The sequence below is a fragment of the Rana temporaria genome, chromosome 2 (assembly GCF_905171775.1).
Source record: "Rana temporaria chromosome 2, aRanTem1.1, whole genome shotgun sequence".
Classification (NCBI taxonomy): Eukaryota; Metazoa; Chordata; class Amphibia; order Anura; family Ranidae; genus Rana; species Rana temporaria.
Window position 1 is genome coordinate 52,954,928 of NC_053490.1, and position 21,649 is coordinate 52,976,576.

The window sequence follows — 21,649 nt, forward strand, 5'->3', positions numbered from 1 at the left end:
TTAGGATATAATAAAAAAAAAAATTGGATTTAAAATAACGTTACCAAATAAATAAAAATTTTTTTTTGCTTATTAATCAATCATTATCATGTGTATACACTTGTTATGTGTCTAACACATCCCGGGAGTGCAGAATTATTAGGCAAATGAGTATTTGGACCACATCATCCTCTTTATGCATGTTGTCTTACTCCAAGTTGTATAGGCTCGAAAGCCTACTACAGATTAGGCATATTAGGTAATGTACAACTCTGTAATGAGAAGGTGTGTGGTCTAATGACATCAACACTCTATATCAGGTGTGCATAATTATTAGTCAATTTCCTTTTCTTTGTCAAAATGGGCCAAAAGAAGGATTTGACAGACTCTGAAAAGTCCAAAATAGAGAGATATCTAGCAGAGGGATGCAGCACTCTTAAAGTTGCAAAGCTTCTGAAGCGTGATCATCAAACAAAAGAAGCGTGTGGAAAAACAAAGGTGCAAAATAACTGCCCATGAACTGAGAAAAGTTAAGCGTGCAGCTGCCAAGATGCCACTTGCCACAAGATTGGCCATATTTCAGAGCTGCAACATCACTGGGGTGCCCAAAAGCACAAGGTGTGCAATACCCAGAGACATGGCCAAGGTAAGAAAGGCTGAAAGACGATGACCACTGAACAAGACACACAAGCTGCAACGTCAAGACTGTGCCAATAAATATCTCAAGAAAGATTTTTCTAAGGTTTTATGGACTGCTGAAATGAGAGTGAGTCTTGATGGGCCAGATGGAAGAGCCCGTGGCTGGATTGGTAAAGTGCAGGGAGCTCCAGTCCGACTCAGACGCCAGCAAGGTGGTGGTGGAGTACTGGTTTGGGGTGGTATCATCAAAGATGAGCTTGTGGGGCCTTTTCGGATTGAGGATGGAGTCAAGCTGAACTCCCAGTCCTACTGCCAGATTATGGAAGAGACCTTCTTCAAGCAGTGGTACAGGAAAAAGTCACCATCCTTCAAGAAAAACATGATTTTCATGCAGGACAATGCTCCATCACACGTGTCAAAGTACTCCACAGCGTGGCTGGCAAGAAAGGGTATTAAATAAAAAAAAGTAATGACATGGCCTCCTTGTTCACCTGATCTGAACCCCATTGAGAACCTGTGGTCCATCATCAAATGTGGGATTTACAAGGAGGGAAAACAGTACACCTCTCTGAACAGTGTCTGGGAGGCTGTGGTTGCTGCTGCACGCAATGTTGATGGTGAACAGATCAAAACACTGACAGAATCCATGGATGTCAGGCTTTCGAGTGTCCTTGCAAATAAAGGTGGCTATATTGGTCACTGATTTGTTTTTGTTTTGTTTTTAAATGTCAGAAATGTGTATTTGTGAATGTTGAGATGTTATATTGGTTTCACTGTTAAAAATAAATCATTGAAAAGGGTATCTATTTATTTTTTGGTTAAGTTGCCTAATAATTCTGCACAGTAATAGTAGTCACCTGCACACACAGATATCCCCCGAAAATAACTAACACTAAAAACAAACTAAAAACTACTTCCAAAAAAATTCAGCTTTGATATTAATGAGTTTTTGGGGTTCATTGAGAACATGGTTGTTGTTCAATAATAAAATGAATCCTCAAAAAATACAACTTGCCTAATAATTATGCACTACCTGTATACTTCTAGCATCAATACCATATTATGGTTCTACAATCTGACAGGTGCGCTTTATATGTTGTCCATTTTTATATCTACATTTTGTTGTTGAAATGTTATTAATCATTGTGCACATATTTACCTTCCTGAGCGAGGCTCACAGGACCGCTCTCTTCCTCCTGCTCTTCCGCTTGAGAAGTTGGGGTGGTGGGGGGGGGAATCTCCTCAGCTTGCTCCTCAGCAGGAGCTGGGGTTGGGGAGTGGGAGGGCCCTGGCTGCTCCTCTTCATCCATCTCCTCCTCTGCCGCATCCTCCTCTGCCGCATCCTCCTCCTCCTCCTCATCGGCCTGGCGCCTTCTGCGCTTGGCGCGGATAACTGGCATTGGAGCTCCTATAATAACACAATGTTCATATATTATAAAAATGTTTTCTAATGACGTATGCAAATTCTGTGTACTCTGCTGTATTGTATATGAATACAAATTGATTTATATAGACAGTTAACCAATGGGACAATGTTATATTAAAGGGTCTTGTGGGCACTACAGGGGACTGAGCGTGAGCTGGGATGCAACCATGTTAAAATGAGCTGTTTTTGTCTACTTTGTTTTGTTCAGACCATCTCATGTTAAAAAAAGGGCCTGATGGAGCACACGGGATTACTATAACAACCCCACTCCTAACACAGGAATTTAGTGGTAATCTATATATATAAAACTCAACGTGTGTGTGTGCATAAATGTATGTATGTATGTATGTATGTATGTATGTATGTTCCAGCATCACGTACAAACGGCTAAAGATATTTATATGAAACTTGGCACACAGGTTACTTATATGTCAGCCACAAACATAGGATAGGTGGTTTAAACCTTACCCACCCCCACTTGCCATGGTCGGGGTTTTTCTTTAAAGTCCCATGCAAAGCAATGGGAAAATTATGTTCCCACATAACTTCTGTGTTCCTGTCTGCTGCCCCATGTCTTTTTTCAACAGTACTATGAATACCTTGGCCGGTGGTGATATATGTTAGCACAACATGGCATCTTGGTTAACAACATCTGACCTTACATGAATTACATATGACCTTACATAACTGTCACCAAAGGAGCTGCGGTGGCTCCACGCGATTGCCACTGCACTGACAACTGATTCACCTCTGCAGCTAGGGGTTCGGATCCCGCTCTCGGCTACCTGTGAATTGAGTTTGGTGGTCTCAGCCCCGCCACTGGTGGGTGTGCTATGCGAGGTTGGGTTGGGAGGACCCCCTCACACCCGCCATTGCCAACCGGGGCATGGAGAAAGGTGGCAGATTGCCTCTGGGGGAGGCCTCCCAACTCCTGCAGGCCGGCTCCTCTCTCTTTCGAGTTCACGCACAAAATACACTTTTTTAAAAAAAAACATAACTGTCAACAATAACTTACCTGGATGATATTTAGCCCGAAGACGTCTGACATTACCCATTTGGCGCCTCTTCAGGTCAGACCACTTCTTAACAATGGCCTTGTGGTCATGTTGGCCGCCAAAGTCAGCGATTAGGGCGCTGACCACAGCCCTTTTCTGTGGCTGCCGCCGCAGATCATCGTATCCTGTTTCCAGGAACTTCTGCAAGATGAAGAACAAAGTATATTGTAATACTTCTGTTGACAGCCTTATGGATATATGACGTAAATGTATGCTATTCAACAATTGGAAGCATTCTCGCCTTATTAATCAATGACAGGGGTAACATGAAAGATTTTATATCCTGCCATTTCGGTCGCCACCTTTTTTGCATAAATATAGCAGCCATTATCATTTGCATAATTATGAATATATTATTAACAACACAGGATACACGTATAGGGGAGATATGCGTTGCTAACTCTTTTCCCTGTCAGGAGCCTAACGCCCCGGGGGGTCAGAGACGGGACCTTTTTCGGAGGACCACTGACGTATGTACCAGTCGCAGTTTTTTGTGATGTCACTCTTTAGGTGTGTGCACATTTTTCACTGCATCCGGGTGGAGTTTTTGGGTTGTGTTTTGCACGCCACAGGCTTTTCAACAGGAAAAAAACAGCTGGAGGCAGAATGGTTGCAAAACACTACGTGTTTGTTACTTAACTCTGGGTTTCAAGACCAGTCCACCTCCAGCTGTTGCAAAACTACTACTCCCATCAGCCACGGTCTGTCAGTGCATGCTAAGAATTTTACTTTTGCTGCATTTAGGGTGCCACAGTTTAGAGACCCGTGCATAAAGGCCTGAAAAATGGGGGCCTGCAGAACTTACAATACTAGAAGTGCCAGCATTCCCAGGCATGCTGGAAGTTGTAGTTCTGCAACATCTAAAGGGCAATATGTATTCGAACGTCCTTGGGCCTTGAGGACACTGAAGTCAGGACGTTCGCATACGTCCTATGTCCAAAAAAATTTTAAATTCATTATGCTAAATAACAAGGAAAAGTGCCTAAATACACATTTGCCAACCAGGGTGTCTGCAGCTGTCCAGGCATGCTGGGACTTGTAGTTTTGTAAAAGCAGGAGACACATTTTTTGTGAAATACTAATATATGATCATATATACTAACTTTTAAACTAGACTTAAATGCTGGGCTGGGCTGGGACTTGTAGTTTTGTAAAAGCAGGAGACACATTTTTGGTTAAATACTAATATCTGATCATATATACTAACTTTTAAACTAGACTTAAATGCAGTTGAAGATGATGAAATAACAGTGGTCAAAATACTTACACAAATCAGCAACTTTTCCTCAGACTTAGTGAAATTGCTTCCAACCATGTTGCTGTGTGATTGCGCTGCGATCATAAGTTGGAAACTGGCAAGGCTCCAGGAAATGGTCGCGTGTTGTTCGCGTGTTGATTGCGCTGCTTGGACCGAGATGGGTCCATATGGCTTCGGCTGTATGGACCACAGTAACTCTTTTCCCTGTCAGGAGCCTAGGAGCCTAACGCCCCGGGGGGTCAGAGACGGGACCTTTTCGGAGGACCACTGACGTATGCAACCGTCGCAGTTTTTTGTGATGTCACTCTTTAGGTGTGTGCAAATTTTTCCTTGCACCGGGTGGAGTTTTTGGGTTGTGTTTTGCACGCCACAGGCTTTTCAACAGAAAATAACCAGCTGGAGGCAGAATGGTTGCAAAACACTACGGGTTTGTTACCTAACTCTGGGTTTCAAGACCAGTCCACCTCCAGCTGTTGCAAAACTACTACTCCCATCAGCCACGGTCTTTCAGTGCATGCTAAGAATTTTACTTTTGCTGCATCTAGGGTGCCACAGTTTAGAGACCCGTGCATAAAGGCCTGAAAAATGTGGGCCTGCAGAACTTACAATACTAGAAGTGCCAGCATTCCCAGGCATGCTGGAAGTTGTAGTTCTGCAACATCTAAAGGGCAATATGTATTCGAACGTCCTTGGGCCTTGAGGACACTGAAGTCAGGACGTTCGCATACGTCCTATGTCCAAAAAAATTTTAAATTCATTATGCTAAATAACAAGGAAAAGTGCCTAAATACACATTTGCCAACCAGGGTGTCTGCAGCTGTCCAGGCATGCTGGGACTTGTAGTTTTGTAAAAGCAGGAGACACATTTTTGGTTAAATACTAATATCTGATCATATATACTAACTTTTAAACTAGACTTAAATGCAGTTGAAGATGATGAAATAACAGTGGTCAAAATACTTACACAAATCAGCAACTTTTCCTCAGACTTTGTGAAATTGCTTCCCACCATGTTGCTGTAATATTGGGAAACTGGCAAGGCTCCAGGAAATGGTCGCGTGTTGTTCGCGCAATTGCGCATGCGCGATCGAAAAATCGCAATCGCAATATGTATTTTGGTTAAAATATCATACATATTCGATTTCAGAGTGCTGCTACAGCAGTTTTCGAAATATCTGCAATAAATTTCGCATTCGCATGTTGCGATATTTCGATAAAATATCAGGAATATTCTGAGCCAATCAGAGCGCTCCTCCAGCATATCTCGAAATTGCGCAATAAATATCGCATTCGCATGTTGCGATATTTCGATAAAATATCAGGAATATTCTGAGCCAATCAGAGCGCTCCTCCAGCATATCTCGAAATTGCGCAATAAATATCGCATTCGCATGTTGCGATATTTAGATAAAATATCACGAATATTCTGAGCCAATCAGAGCGCTCCTCCAGCATATCTCGAAATTGCGCAATAAATATCGCATTCGCATGTTGCGATATTTCGATAAAATATCACGAATATTCTGAGCCAATCAGAGCGCTCCTCCAGCATATCTCGAAATTGCGCAATAAATATCGCATTCGCATGTTGCGATATTTCGATAAAATATCACGAATATTCTAAGCCAATCAGAGCGCTCCTACCGCAGTTATTAAAAAAAATCGCAATTATTTTCGCATTCGCAATAGCGAAAAATCGCATTCAATTAATTTCGATAAAATATCACGAATATTCGAATTTAGCGAATATATCTCGAATATTCGAATATATATTCGAGATATATCGCGAAATCGAATATGGCATATTCTGCTCAACACTACTAATAAATTGCTTAGGGGAACGTTTCTAAATTAAAAAATTTTTGGGATGTTACCAGTGTTTTGCCCCTTGCACATTGGTACATGCTGAAATCATGTCCAGTGTGATGACATTAAAAGTCTAGTGACATCACTGTGCTGGTGCGGGTGATTATATAATTGCGTTTCTCTGTGAAGCCTCGTACACACGATTCCTTGATAAATGTATAAATTAAAATTGTGAACTGAATACTTTGAGAGATGGGATACAAAAAGACAATGTAAATGACCCATTGGGATGGTTTGAGAGTACGGATGCACTGATACAATTTTTTTATGATTACAAGTACTGATAATTTTTTTTTAGCACTCATCTGTACCAATTACCGATACCAACCACAACTGTTTTGTTTACACTAAAGCTGTCAGTGGTACAGTACAAAGCATTGAAAAGTAATTTACAAATATTTTTTTTTTCTTATTTTAAAGGTGTAAAAATATTAATGAAAAAAGGAAAAAAAAATTCTAATTATTAAAAGTTTATAAAATAGAAGCAAGGAAAAAAAAAACTGACAGCTGAGAGAACCGAGCCTTATTGGTTTCAGGTATCCGAGCATTTGCATGAGTATGGATACGCGTGCAAATGCTTAGTAACGGCACCGATAACCGATATAACTGCAATCCTATTTGAGAGAAAAGATATATTACCAGTACGGCGTTGACTACGGAGCATGTGCGCCATAGTCAACGGCGCAGGCGCACTGAGCATGCCGTTAGTGAAGGCGATCATGCCGTCACTGACCGCGGGAGTGACGTCATCGCGTCTCCGGCCAATCACAGCGCTGGAGCCGCGATACCCGGAAGTCACTCGGCGGAGGAGAGGAACGAGAGTCGCTTTGGGTGCTTCGATCTCAGGTAAGTAATTCATAATGAGCTAGTAGCTATGCTATGCATACTAGCTCATTATGCCTTTCTCTTGCATTTTTTTTTTTTTTGTAAAGACATTTTTAGAGGGTTTACTTCATCTTTAAGTCCAAACAAATAAAACAATAGGATATATCATGGGATTTTAAAGAAATACAAATAAAAGTTATGCTTCACCTTGTTTGCGTAGACACACTGGAACGATGAGATTTGTTAATGACCATTACAAAAAAAATTAGAAGCGAGATCCCTGAGAAAGAACCGATATTTTTTTTATGTAAAAATCAGAAGAATTGCATTTGTGATCAGTCTGACACTTTCCATATGTTACAGCAATGATATTCCAAAAGCCAGAAACAGCTGTCTGCTATTGAGAATAAATGTCTCTATTATATTAGCCTGCATCCCTGGGACGTATCATTATAGACCCATATAGATTTGGCATTCTGTTTATTTACAATGTAATCTTGGATCTTTGAGGATTTTATATCAGCCGGCTGAAATTGTCACATACACGCGGGTCTCTTTAACCGCTTTAGAAATTCCACAGTTGACATCTGTTGTAATGGCATACCCTGATAAGCGTTAATTCACTGTAATCTTGTCACTGGAAGCAGTACTGAAAAATCTTTCAAAAAATCATTAGGATTAATGTGAGCTTCTATGAATTCATTGTTATTTTTGAACTTTTCCTAATATTAAATCGATTTGTTTGACGAGCAAGTCGCATTGTTGAGACTCTCGGTTTGGAGAGAAGAGTTTGGAAAATAGTGAAAGTGGTGTGACTCCCAAATTACACTGTGGGTTTGATTTACTAAAGTCAAATAGACTGTGAACTTTGCAAAGTGCAGTTGCAACAGAACTTAGTAAATGAGCAGAAGCTCTGCTGACTTTCATCATCCAATAATGTGCAAGCAAATATGTTGTTTTATTTTAATTTCCCTTGCATGTGATTGGGTATTCTTTGCAAAGTGAAGCTTTTCCTAATTTACTAAGCTCTGGAGCAACTGCACTTGCAGAGGGAAACTCCAATTTGCAAAGTGCACAGTCTTTTTGACTTTAGTAAATCAACCCCAAAGTGTTTACTTGGTACTTGGGCACATATGTCATTTAAAGCGAAACTACACTGCATCTGAGCACCACAAACCAATCACGCTATGTAATTTTATTTTTTTATATTCACAGCCAGGGGCGGACTGACAACTCATGGGGCCTCCGGGCAATAGGAGATTATGGGGCCCCCAGGCAATAGATTATGGGGCCACACAGTATACACAGACGGACAATATACACACACAGTATGCACACATAGGGGCAGATTCACATAGAATCCGCGGCGGCGTAGTGTAAGCCATTTACACTACGCCGCCACAACTTACTGGAGCAAGTGCCGTATTCTCCAAGCACTTGCTCCATAATTTGCGGCGTTGTAGTGTAAATGGCCCGGCGTATGGCCGCGTAATTCAAAGGGGGCGGCTTGTATTTAAATTAAGCGCGCCCCTGCACCGATCGAACTGCGCATGCACCGGCCGTAAAAATAGCCCAGTGTGCATGCTCCAGCTCACGATGGAAAACGTCAATGATGCCGACGTGAGCGTCATTGACGTAAAGTCCTATTCGCGAACGACTTAGTAAAACAACGTAAACAACGGAAAAAGACGACGCTGACCCGACGCCATACTTAACATGGCATACGACGGACCTTCGTAAACTTACCCCTCTTATAGCAGGGGTAAGTTTACGCTTACGGAAACGATGTAAACGACGACGAGGCGGCGCAAAAACGTTCAGGAATCGGCGTATCAGGCTCATTTGCATAGACAAATGAGAAATCGTCGTAAACGCCATTTAGCGGCCAGCGTGGAATTACATCTAAGATCTGACGGTGTAAGTGACTTACACCTGTCGGATCTACGCCGTATCTATGCGTAAATGATTCTAGGAATCAGACGCATAGATACCCGGGGCCAAATACAGGGATACAACGGTGTATCTTGAGATACACCGTGGTATCTCTTTTGAGAATCTGGCCCATAGTATACATACACACAGAATACACATACTCACACTGAAAAGGTAATGGAGATTTTTGGGATTTAAAAAAAAAAACAATTTTACTGAGGCTGGCAACCCTGATTGGGCCCCCTAGTGGCATGGGGCCCTCTGGCAGTGCCCGAGTGCCCAAATGGTCAGTCCGCCCCTCTTCACAGCAAACTCCATGCTTTATTTTTTGTAGAGAAATCATTTTGAAAATCACCCCCTAGCATTTCTAGCCACAACTATCTTGAGTTATGCCGCGTACACACGATCGGTTCGTCTGATGAAAACGGTCTGATGGACCGTTTTCATCAAATGAACCGATCATGTGTGGGCCCCATCAGTTTTTTTCCCATCGGTGAAAAAACTTAGAACCTGTTATAAAATTATCTGATGGTTAAAAAATGATAACAAAAAAAACGATCGTCTGTGGGGAAATCCATCGGTTAAAAATCAACGCATGCTCAGAATCAAGTCGACGCATGCTCGGAAGCATTGAACTTCATTTTTCTCAGCACGTTGTTGTGTTTTACGTCACCGCATTCTGACACAATCGTTTTTTTAACTGATGGTGTGTAGGCAAGACTGATGAAAGTCAGCTTCATCGGATATCTGATGAAAAAATCCATCAGAACGTTTTCATTGGATGAACCGATCGTGTGTACAGAGCATAAGGGTAAGTTAGCAGGCAAGCCCTTTCTCCCCTCCTGAAGACTCTTGGAAAGTATGACAGAATTTCCCTAGGCCAGAAACCAGGAAGTAACCGAACACATGTAAAAAAAAAAAAGTTTAAACAAGTAAATAACATATTCTTTCCTATATATTTACTAATGATACCAAAAACAGTCAATGTTGATTGAGCAAGTGAAGTCCCATGACAGGTCTGTGGATACCAGCATTCCACATACTGTCCTGTGCTGTCGCTCACAGTCAGTATAGAAGAGAGTGTGGACAACAAGAGTGTATACAGTAATTCCAAATGAAAAAATCACATTCATCACAGGAAGCATCCTCATGGCTAACAGAGGACAGAATTAGCGATAGACTTGGGAAACGCAACATTAATAAATCACCAGGACCAGATGGCTTGCACCCGAGGGTACTTAGGGAACTCAGTCAAGAAATTTCCAGACCATTGTTCCCAATTTTTACAGTCTACTAGCTGGAATGGTACCAGCTGATTGGAGAAAAGCCAATGTAGCACCAATATTTTAAAAAGGGCCAAAATACATCCCTGGGAATTACAGACCAGTTAGCCTAACATCAATAGTATGCAAGCTCCTGGAGGGGATGATAAGGGACTATATACAAGATTTTAGTAAAGAAATTAGCAAGCAGTTAACATTTATTCATGAAGAATTGTTCTTGCCAAACCAATCTATTAACCTTCTATGAGGAGTCAACTGTGTTTAATTGTAAAGTAATTAACATTCAATGCAATGCGACAATGCCAAATGTAAAAAATAACATTAAGAAAAACATACAAATGACTTTGGAAATAGTTATTATATATTACATATACAACATCATATACAGGGCGCACCTGAGCACTAGAGCATCACCAGCATAAATATGAGCAAAAGCACTGTATGATTCCTAATAAAAAAAACTGTGTCTGTGGATACTGACAGTACAAACAAATGGTCATTGCCCCCCCCTATAACTGGTCTTTGCATCAAGGAAAACATGAAATGTCTTGATGTAAATTATTAGGAGATTGTACCTTCAAGACTGCATAAGGTCTTTCAAAAACATTCTAACAACACTTTTTTCAATTACAATTTCAAGGACTGCAAATTCAAAATACAATAAAAAATTCTAGCAACAAAATCTGTTATATAAAGAATCCTAACATTAGCATACAAGCACTTAGTATTATAAATTTACTGTTAGTAAATAATATATATATTTTTTTTTAGATCAAAATACGTTTGATACACACAGGTCTACTTGTTTTATTTTCCATTTTAGGCTAAAGAAGATATTCTCCCCATCTGTGCAACAAACACTTAGGGCCGGTTCCCACGAAACATGTTTCTGTGCGTTTCTGGCACATTTCTGATTTGCAGCCAATTCATTTGAATGGGCTGCAAAACACACTGGACCAAGGAGAGAGTAGTGCAAACATTACTTTTTTAGAATACACATGTGATACCATGTGATTTGATGCATTCATTATTTTACACAGCGCTTTACATATACATACCTCACAACTTTTTGAGATGGGAATGAGGGACGCCTATTAGCAAAAGTATGTAGGCATAGGGCACACCCTCTTAAAGGGGTTGTAAAGGTAAAAAAATCCCTAAATAGCTTGCTTTACCTTAATCCAGTCGTCCTACACTTACCTCATCCTTCCATTTTGCTTTTAAATGTCCTTATTTCTTCTGAGAAATCCTCACTTCCTGTTCTTCTGTCTGTAACTACACACAATAATGTGAGGCTTTCTCCCTGGTGTGGAGAAAGCCTCTTGAAGGGGGAGGGGGCGAGCAGGAGGGTCAGGACGCTCTCTACTTTGCAGATAGAGAAAAGAGCTGTGTGTTAGAGGGCGTCCTGACACTCCTGCTCGCCCCCTCCCCCTTCAAGAGGCTTTCTCCACACCAGGGAGAAAGCATTGCATTACTGTGTGTAGTTACAGACAGAAGAACAGGAAGTGAGGATTTCTCAGAAGAAATAAGAACATTTAAAAGCAAAATGGAAGGATGAGGTAAGTGAAGGAGGACTGCACTAAGGTAAAGGAAGCTATTTAGGGGGGAACAAAATTACCTTTACAACCCCTTTAAATGAAAATGATACCAAAACAAATATTAGTTAAACCCACAAGTGCCTTTTTTTTACCACTATTATCTCTTTAAAGTGGCTTTTGAAATTTATAAATGCAGTATATTAGAATTTGGATGAAAGATTTAGCACTGGCAAACACCTTTTGAAAGATAAAAAAGTGCTTTTTGCTCTACAACTATATAGATCAGACCAAAATGAGGGACAAGTGAGGAGGAAAAAGGGACAGAGGGACTTGGTTTCAAATCAGGAACAGTCCCTCAAAATCAGGGACAGTTGGGAGCTATGACATATATATAGTACATTCACATCAATCTCTGTCCTCAAGGAGCTTAGAAACTAAGGTCCCTAACTCACATTCATATACACTCATACTAGGGCCAGCTTAGATGGGAGCCAATTAACCTACCAGCATGTCTTCGGAGTGTGGTAGGAAACCCACGCAGGCACAGGGAGAACATGCAAACTTTGTGCAGGTAGTGTCATGGTTGAAAATTCCCTAGTGCAGCTAACCACTTGGATAAATAAAAAAGCATGCATCCACTACTATTCAATTAAAAAGTGAAAAAATTATAAAATAAAAAAGTGATACCAAAAAAGTGTTTGAAGTGTTATATCTCAAAGAGAAACATTGATATAAATTGCCAATGAACAAAAAATGCATATAACATGATAGGTGAATTGATCAATATAAAAAAGTGATCAAAGATACATATGCTCAAAAATAATAGTCAATATAGGTGTAATGACCATGATGGGAAACACTGTAAATCTTCCAATATTCTGAAGTCAGGAAATAATATCAATGCTGCTTACCAGATTCGTATGATCTCAAATTATAGAGATCAAAGACGCCGGTGCACAAGCCTGCCGGCAGGAATACGTTCCTCCTGTGGCTCTTTTCAGGGGAGAATACTCCTTCTGTTGCAGTGGGATATCCAACTTTAAAGAAGAGGCTTCAGGAAGAAGATCATCCTATATTTTCAGATAGTCCTGGGTGGTCTCTTTAATAGGTGTAGAAGAAAGGACTTCATGGTGTAGTATATCCAAAGTAAATTTATTGTAAAAATGTAGCAAACGCTTACATCCAAGAACACGGTAAGAAGATTTCAAAACAGCCGCAGCTCAAGCCAGCTTACTGTTTGCGTGATGACACCAACGGCTAGTGCTCTAGCTGACGCGTTTCCCCATACAAGACATGGACTGGGAACGGAGGCTGTCAACCACTTAGCTACTGTGCTGTCCATAATTTGGGGTTTCAGTTCATTGGCACCCTCATGTAGCTCACAAAGGGAGTGTGCCCCCTTTCAGGGAGGGAAATGTGCAGGGAGCCTGACCTTTCTCGTCACCACAATTTACTCTGGACCGGCCCTTAAATATTTGATCTGGGACCAAATCTGTAATAGAGAGCCTGACCAGACAATCAGTAACAAATGTGTAGCATGTTTTCCTTTTTAATTTGCACTCCATTCTACATTTTATGAAAGAAGACCAGTTTTGATATTTGGAGATGGTTTCTTTTTATTACTTAAAGGGAAATAATAGGAGGTGGATTGCCAAACCCTGTAAATTAAATCACATTTTTTGATTCTGTTGTTGTAAAAGAATCCCAGCATCCCCTTAATGTGCACACACATCTGTGCTTTTTTTTGGATGTGCAAACACATCTTCCATTATTAAACAGTAAATCGGTGTTATAAAGTTAAGCTCTGCGCTGGCTGAATATCCATTCAACAACTAGAACGTATATATTAATTCATATCCATAGGATAGCGCTGAATGAGAAAAGTAAACACAGGCAGTCAGTAACTGATCCCTAGGATAGATTTTAGTTACTTTATGCAGACAAAGGTCATTGGTGTTTGACTGAAAAAAAAAGGGTAGTGGCAGTAATAAAGAAGAAAACCCTGGATTTGAAAGGGAAACTTGGTAAAAACAGCACAAATATTAGACAAATTACTTTGTTTCCGTTTTCGTATCATCCTTTTTTTTCTTTTTTTCTTTTTTTTACGGGTCATTCGTTATGTTCGTAGAATCCGACAATAAGAAAGGAAATACGAAGATTCTAAAGAATAACTATTAATAACTATTAAATTATAGGTATTGGACTTCCCTTTCAAATTTGGCTGTTAAATGCTGCATCTAAACAAATGGAATGGAATGAATTAATGATTAAAAAAATAAATAATAACATGTTTTTATTATTATTATTGTTATTTATTATTATTAATTTGTATTTAGATACGCCATTCGTTATTTCAGATATATCGTAACTTCGGATAAATTTGTTACGTTCACCACCAGCCAAATTTGAAAGGAAATCCAATACCTAAAATGTATTAGTTAGTAATAGTTAAGTTATTATTAGTTTGTTATCATTTCAGATTTTCAGATTTTGGGGTTTTCGAAATTTCAAATTTCCAAATTTTTGAATTTCCGAATTGTCAAATGCACAAATTTACAAATTACGTGTTTTTGTTAATTCGGATATTTGGAATAAAACAAATTGCACATATGCAAATATATTCTAAAAAATGGACATATCTCCTGCTACAACTTTCCCCAACGTGCTATTAGCAAGCAAAAAAGTGATAAAAACCTTGAAATAGTTATTTTTGCTTCAGAAAATGCAGCTTTACGATCCCATGATATCTGTGGGTGCCTAGGCATTTTGTCATGCGATCTCTGCTAAAGGGGAGGGACAGAATTCAGATTGGCTGGACATCCTCTTAAAGTGGCTGTAAACCTGTACAGTGACTATGTGTCTACCCTCCTGTGATGCACATAGATGAAACAAATCCTCCTACATAAGTTGTACAAGTTTAAGTATTTTCTGAGCTTCCAGAGGCAGAGGGTAGTGATCTGACATCCCACACTGCACAACTCAGAGAGGAGAGCTAAGTGTAATCTGAGATCTGAGTGGAGGGAATGAACACACACACCCCCTCTACAAAGTCTCATAAGGAAACCACCCCCCGTCCTCCTGGCAAACCTGTCAGAAATAGCTCATGCAGATAGCACAGGTGCGAGACTGCAGACAGAAATCACACTCTGTGTTTTGGATTGGAACAAGTAGACACTATAGAAGAATATGCTTTGTTCATTTTACATGTTAGAGGTTTACAACCACTTTAAGCAGAGATGTAGGGGTTCATATACTAAAACTGGAGAATGCAAAATCTGGTGCAGATGTGCATGGTAGCCAATCCATTTCTAACTTGTTCAATTAAAGGGTAACTCCACTTTCGTGGGGAAAAAAATAGCAAATAGAGAAAAAATAATATAGCACATATAATTGTGACACGAATCATATTTTAATTAAATGTTATTAAAAATTACCTTTCCTTTTCATTTTCTGAAAAAGCAATGCAATATGGCTACATGGCGTTGTTCTGTACACAGAATGTGTACTGGCCACTCCCCAGATATATAATTTCCTGCTTGTGTGATTGGCTCACCAATTTTCCCAGAAGTCTGCCTAAAGCCCCATACACACTATCAGGCCTCGTACACACACAAGTTTCTCGGCAAAAACCAGCAAGAAACTTGCTGGGATTTTTTTTTGCCGAGGAAACCGGTCGTGTGTACATTTTTCGACGAGGAAACTGTCGAGGATCCCGTCGAGCCAAAAAGAGAGCATGTCTTCTTTTTCCTCGACAAGAATGGAGAAACTTGCCTTGTCGAGTTCCTCGACAGCCTAACAAGGAACTCGACGAGGAAAATGATGTGTTTCGCCCGTCGAGTTCCTCGGTCGTGTGTACGAGGCTTCAGTTTTCCTGCAGGTTTTCTCTTCAGGTTTACCAAAACCATCTAATATGAGGTCAAACCTCAAGAGTTTCAATTTGTATGCAATCAGGCAGGCCCTTGCACTACATGGTTTTGGTAAACCTGAAGAGAAAACCTGCAGGAAAACTGATAGTGTGTATGGGGCTTAAGACACAAGTCAGATTTCAGGCATCTTCTGCAGCAAAAATTTCATTTTTGGAGAGATACTTTCAATAGGAACACCTCTAAAGAGATGCCGGCCCAGCAGATTTCTTCATAAGTGCTCTGCAGCTGCACATCTGACAGTTAATTATGAAACCACTCCCACCCACCCGTCAGAGGCACAGACAAACACACATGGATTTCTTCAGAATAACAATAGGTAGGAATCTGCAACAAATATTGATAAAATCCTTGTAATGTACATAGATCACCCAGAGGGGAATGTTTTTTTCTCAACAAAAGTGGAGTTACGCTTTAAGCTTTGAAAACTGGAATCTGATTGGTTTCTATGCAGAGCTTCACCAGATTTTGCACTCTCCAGTTTTATTACATCAACCCCCATGACACCAAATACCTAGACATTTGGCCATATGACTGGTTGCTGTTGGATGTCCAAGCAGCAAAGCCATTCCGTTGTATCAATTTTTTTTTTAGAAGTCAGTGGGCAAGATCACAGTTGTCACATTGGGGTTGATTTACTAAAACCGGACAGTGCAAAAATTGGTGCAGCTCTGGATAGAAACCAATCAGTTTCCATTTTTTTTAATTGAACAAGCTAAAGTTACAAGCTGATTGGCTACCATGCACAGCTGCACCTGATTTTGCACGTTGCAGTTTTAGTAAATTAACCCCAATTAGTCTGCTTTAGCCAAACATTCTAAACTTGTTTTAGTGTTTAATTTGCCACTTTTAAAATGTTTCTATAGCCTACTGAAAACATAATTAAATTATACGAGTTAGTTAATATTGATATCATAGTATGCGTTTTTTTTTTTAATGAGGTAAAAATGAGCTTAAGTTCATATAGGAAAAAAAGACCGAATTGATTTTTCAGCTTCTATCGGAAACAATGACCATCTTTTTTTCTGGAGTGAAGTGCAATAATATTCCTTAATTCCCATGAGCGTGAATATACATATTAGCCTAAACATCAGTGATATGTTCTAGCGATTTCCCCAAAATTGGCAATTTCGCCTGAAGCAAGCAATTAAGAATAACGATTACAAGCCAATCCATTTTTATATTCTCGTCTCTTATTTTGCATAAAATTATATTAACATTTTTGAACATGATCGTCAGAAATGACATCGGAGGTTCTGCAAAGCAGCGTAGCTAAAATTTTAAACACTTGTTATTACAGAAATAATAGGAAGGATATAGGCTTGATTTGCTCAATCAAAAGTAATTGAGAAATTTTGTGCAGTAATAACGTTTTAAATAGAAAAAAAAAAAAAGTTAATAAGATATATATTTTTCAGCATAATTTGGGATTACCTCGAGTGCTTCGTCTGAAAATTGTCAGTAGAAATTTTGCACCCCTCATTGTTGGGAAAACGATATAACCTTGGGCTCCGTCATGGAGTAACCTTTGTCTTAAGCCATGTACACACGACCGAGAAACTCGATGGGCGAAACACATCGTTTTGCTCGTCAAGTTTCTTGTTAGGCTGTCGAGGATCTCGGCGAGCCAAATTTCTCCATTCCCGTCTAGGAAAAATAAGACATGCTCTCTTTTGTCCAGCCCCATTCACGGACGACTTACGCAAACAACGTAAATTTTTAAATTTCGACGCGGGAACGACGGCCATACTTAACATTGGTTGCCCCTCATATAGCAGGGGCAACTTTACGCGTCGCAAATCTAACGTAAACATTGTAACTTCACTGTGTCGACCGCGCGTACGTTCGGGAATTCGCGTATTTTGCTAATTTGCATACTCGACGGGGAAAACGACGGAGGCGACACCTAGCGGCAAAAAAAAAAATGCATTTAAGATCCGACAGTGTAAGAGCCTTACGCCTGTCAGATCTAATGGATATCTATGCGTAACTGATTCTAAGAATCAGTCGCTTAGATACGACGGCCCAGATTAGGACTTACGACGGCGTACATTGCGTTGCGCCGTCGTAAGCCCTTTGAGAATCTGGGCCAAAGCGTCTACAAAATAGGACATAGTTTTATGGCATTTTTAGTCTTTTTTTTTTTTTTTACTAGCAATGGCGGCAATGAGCGATTTTTATCAGTACTGCGACCTTATGGCGGACACTTCGGACACTTTTGACACATTTTTGGGACCATTGGCATCAGCGATCAGCGATCATAGCTATAAAAATGCATTAATTACTATAAAAATGTCACTGGCAGGGAAGGGGTTAACACTAGGGGGCGAGGAAGGGGTTAAGTATGTTCCCTGTGTGTGTTCTAACTGAAGGAGGGTGGGACTGACTTGGGAAAATGACAGATCGCTATTCATACATTGTATGGGGCATTTCTCCCCCTGACAGGACAGGGAGCTGTGTGACACAGCTCCCGGTTCTTGCTCTGTAACGAGCGATCGCGGGTGCCCGGCAGTGATCAGGTCCGCCGGGCATGCGTGCCGGGACCAGGGGCGAGCGGGGGCACGCGCACGCGGCCCTATTGGCTGAATCGCGAGATCATGTATAGCTACTAAGGTGGCTGGTCGGCAAGCAGTTAAAGTTTTACGTTCTTGAATTCATATAGAAGCTTGCTTGTGTCACTTTAAAATCGTTCAGTAGTAAACTGGTCAGCATAAGCTCTTAAAAGTAGTCATAGGTTTCTATTAAAATCCATCAAGGATCTCTGCAAATCAACAAAATTCTTATAACAAACATTCCCTGCTGAATGGCCGCACTGAGAGCATTATCTGAAGACTCATCCGATTCTGCTGATTCCGAAAAACTTTCTGCAACTGCAATTATAGTGACATACAGCTCATAAAGGCTGTTGTTATACAGACTGATCATTCCACTATGCGTCAATATCAGTGATAGATAATCAGTAAGGATACACGGCTGTAGTCACAATGAGACAGACGTGGGACAGTTCTGAGACAGCAGCTGAAAGCCAATAAAGGAGGTAGTACCAACATTCAAGAAGATATTTGCTATTACTCTGGATTCTGTGTTGGGATGTAAAGGGTTAATTTTTCATACATGACCATCCATTGTTTTGCAAACCACCTTCACCTTGTGCAAGATGAACGTTTGCTCTTTGTTCCTGATACCATTAAGAAACTTCAATCTTTGGGACTCAATTCACAAAGATTTATTTTCCTGTTAAAATCTGAGATAAAATTACTCATAGCTTTTCTCAAACATTTATTTTGCAACACACAAAAAAAAAAAAAAAAGCATGAGTTATTTCGGGAAAATATCACAAATTAAAAGTACATGTTATTCTACAAATACTCTTATTTGATTGCAATCTTATCAGCAGTGAATATGATCAATACATATTTCCAGGTCTTTTCTGCTCAGAAAATAAGTGCAGGAACTTAACCAGGACCCCCCATAACCCCCCGACACACACACCTTCCAAACTGCATCAAATAGTGGGTATGGTCAAATTTCACTCACAGTGGGAGGGTCTTAAATGGGGCATTAAATACCAGGAGTGCATAATGTTCAGAGTGCAGAGATCAGTGGGCTTACACACAGAGTGCAGTTTTCAGGGGTGTGCTGCATACAGAGTGAATAGTTTAAGGTTCACTACATACAGAGTGCAGAGTTCAGGGGTGCACCACATACAGAGTGCAGAGTTCAGGGCTGCACCACATACAGAGTGCAGAGTTCAGGGTTGCACTACATACAGAGTGCAGAGTTCAGAGGTGTGCTGCATATAGAGTGAAGAGTTTAAGGTTCACTACACACAGAGTGCAGAGTTCAGGGGTGCACCACATACAGAGTGCAGAGTTCAGGGCTGCACTACATACAGAGTGCAGTGTTCAGGGCTGCACTACACACAGAGTGCAGCGTTCAGGGCTGCACTACATACAGAGTGCAGAGTTCAGGGGTGTACTACATACTAGACACGTGCATTTGTTTTCGTCCGAATTTTGGGCTGATTTTCGCGTTTGTTTTAACAAACAATAACAAACGCACAGAATCCGAAATCTGAAAGATCCGACATAAAAAATGCTTTATTTTTGTTTTGTTGTGACAACAGTTTGATATAGATAGAAGATTCGACATGACGGTGACGATAGCGATCTGTGTCTATCGAACCTGCGGTTGAATGTGCCTAACCTTAACTCTATTAGTCCAAGATTATTTGACATAGAGAGGAAAGATTCGGCATGAAGATTCAACTAAGCAGTCGCCACAAACGGACATTTATGGTCAAATGCTCGGCCCATAGGCTATTGAAGAATTCTAATGTTGGTTGACAAGTAATAATAATTAATAAATATAATTATTACTAGTCATACAGCATTAGAATTCTATTATAGCTTGTGGGCGGAGCATTCGACCAGAAATGTACGATTGTGGCGTTGTACAGTTTAGCTGCTTCGTCAAATCTTCTTAGAACATTCTTAGAACATTCGACAGACACTATAAGCCTTCAATTGACAGATTCAACCTTAATTCATTCGGATTTTCGGACGAATGCATTTTTTAACTAAACAAAATAAATAAACAACAAATTTCGGAAGTAACTAAATAAATACATTTTTTAGACAAAAACGAAATTCTGAAATATATTTCAGTGTGCATGTCTACTACATACAGAGTGAAGAGTTCAGGGGTGCGCTGCATACAGAGTGCAGAGTTCAGGGGTGCACTGCATACAGAGTGCAGAGTTCAGGGGTGCACTACATACTGAGTGCAGAGTTCAGGGGTGCACTACATACTGAGTGCAGAGTTCAGGGGTGCACTACATACTGAGTGCAGAGTTCAGGGGTGCACTACATACTGAGTGCAGAGTTCAGGGGTGCACTACATACTGAGTGCAGAGTTCAGGGGTGCACTACATACTGAGTGCAGAGTTCAGGGGTGCACTACATACTGAGTGCAGAGTTCAGGGGTGCACTACATACTGAGTGCAGAGTTCAGGGGTCTTCTACACACAGAGTGCAGAGTTCAGCCTTCTTCCACAACTGCTTACTTCTGCATCCCCCATCCACATCTCACTTTCACCCCTCTTCTTCTCTAGTACCTCCCCTCACACTGTAGGTAGCTTTGCCTCTCTCACTTGCAGGGAGATCATCCAGGGGGTTGTCAACATCTGCACAGCACCCCGGGCAACTGGATTTCCTTTGTCCTCATACTACACTTGGAAAACCCAGGAAGCCAGACCTTTCCATTTACAATTGATAGTGGTGAGGAGGGAGCAGAGGGCCTGAGCCAAAGGTGGTATAACTGAGTTCCACCAAGTTCCAGCTGAGCAGTGTATGGCCCTGTTGACACCATCTGCCTGGGATGCAAAGTTGTCAACTGAACCATGACTGTATCCTATCAGATGGAGTCAGTATTTCGGTATACAAGAAGCTACAACGGTTTGAATAAGATAGCCATCAATGGAGATTCCTCCATCCACACCGTCAGCTAGCCTTGGACCTTGGTTTTCGGCCTATTTGCCTAAACAAGGGAGACTTCACTTAGCACTCTCCGGTAACATTTAGAGAAGAAATTGAAGGAAAACCCTTCCATTTAGCAGTTTTAGAATATGCAGGTTAAGACCTACATCAGTCAGAAACATTTGAAGCTTTGGTTTGTTAAAATCCTTGCAATGGATATAGTGGGCCGGATTCAGATACATTGGTGTATCTATCCGCGCGGCGTAACGTATCTCAGATACGTTACGCCGCCGTAATTTAGGGCGCAAGTTCCGTATTCAGAAAGAATTTGCGCCCTTAGTTATGGCGGCGTAACGTATGTTGTCCGGCGTAAGCCCACGTAATTCAAATGTGGATGGTGTGGGCCTGTTTTACCTAAATTTACTGTGACCCCATGTATTTGACGTAT

At 40.6% G+C, this 21,649-nt stretch overlaps 1 protein-coding gene across 1 annotated transcript in view; it reads left to right on the plus strand.

The window, feature by feature from the left end:
• The window catches only part of CNTN5 (contactin 5), a 2,004,044-nt gene that overhangs the window by 1,715,302 nt on the left and 267,093 nt on the right, over positions 1-21,649 (plus strand). The window lies entirely within an intron of this gene.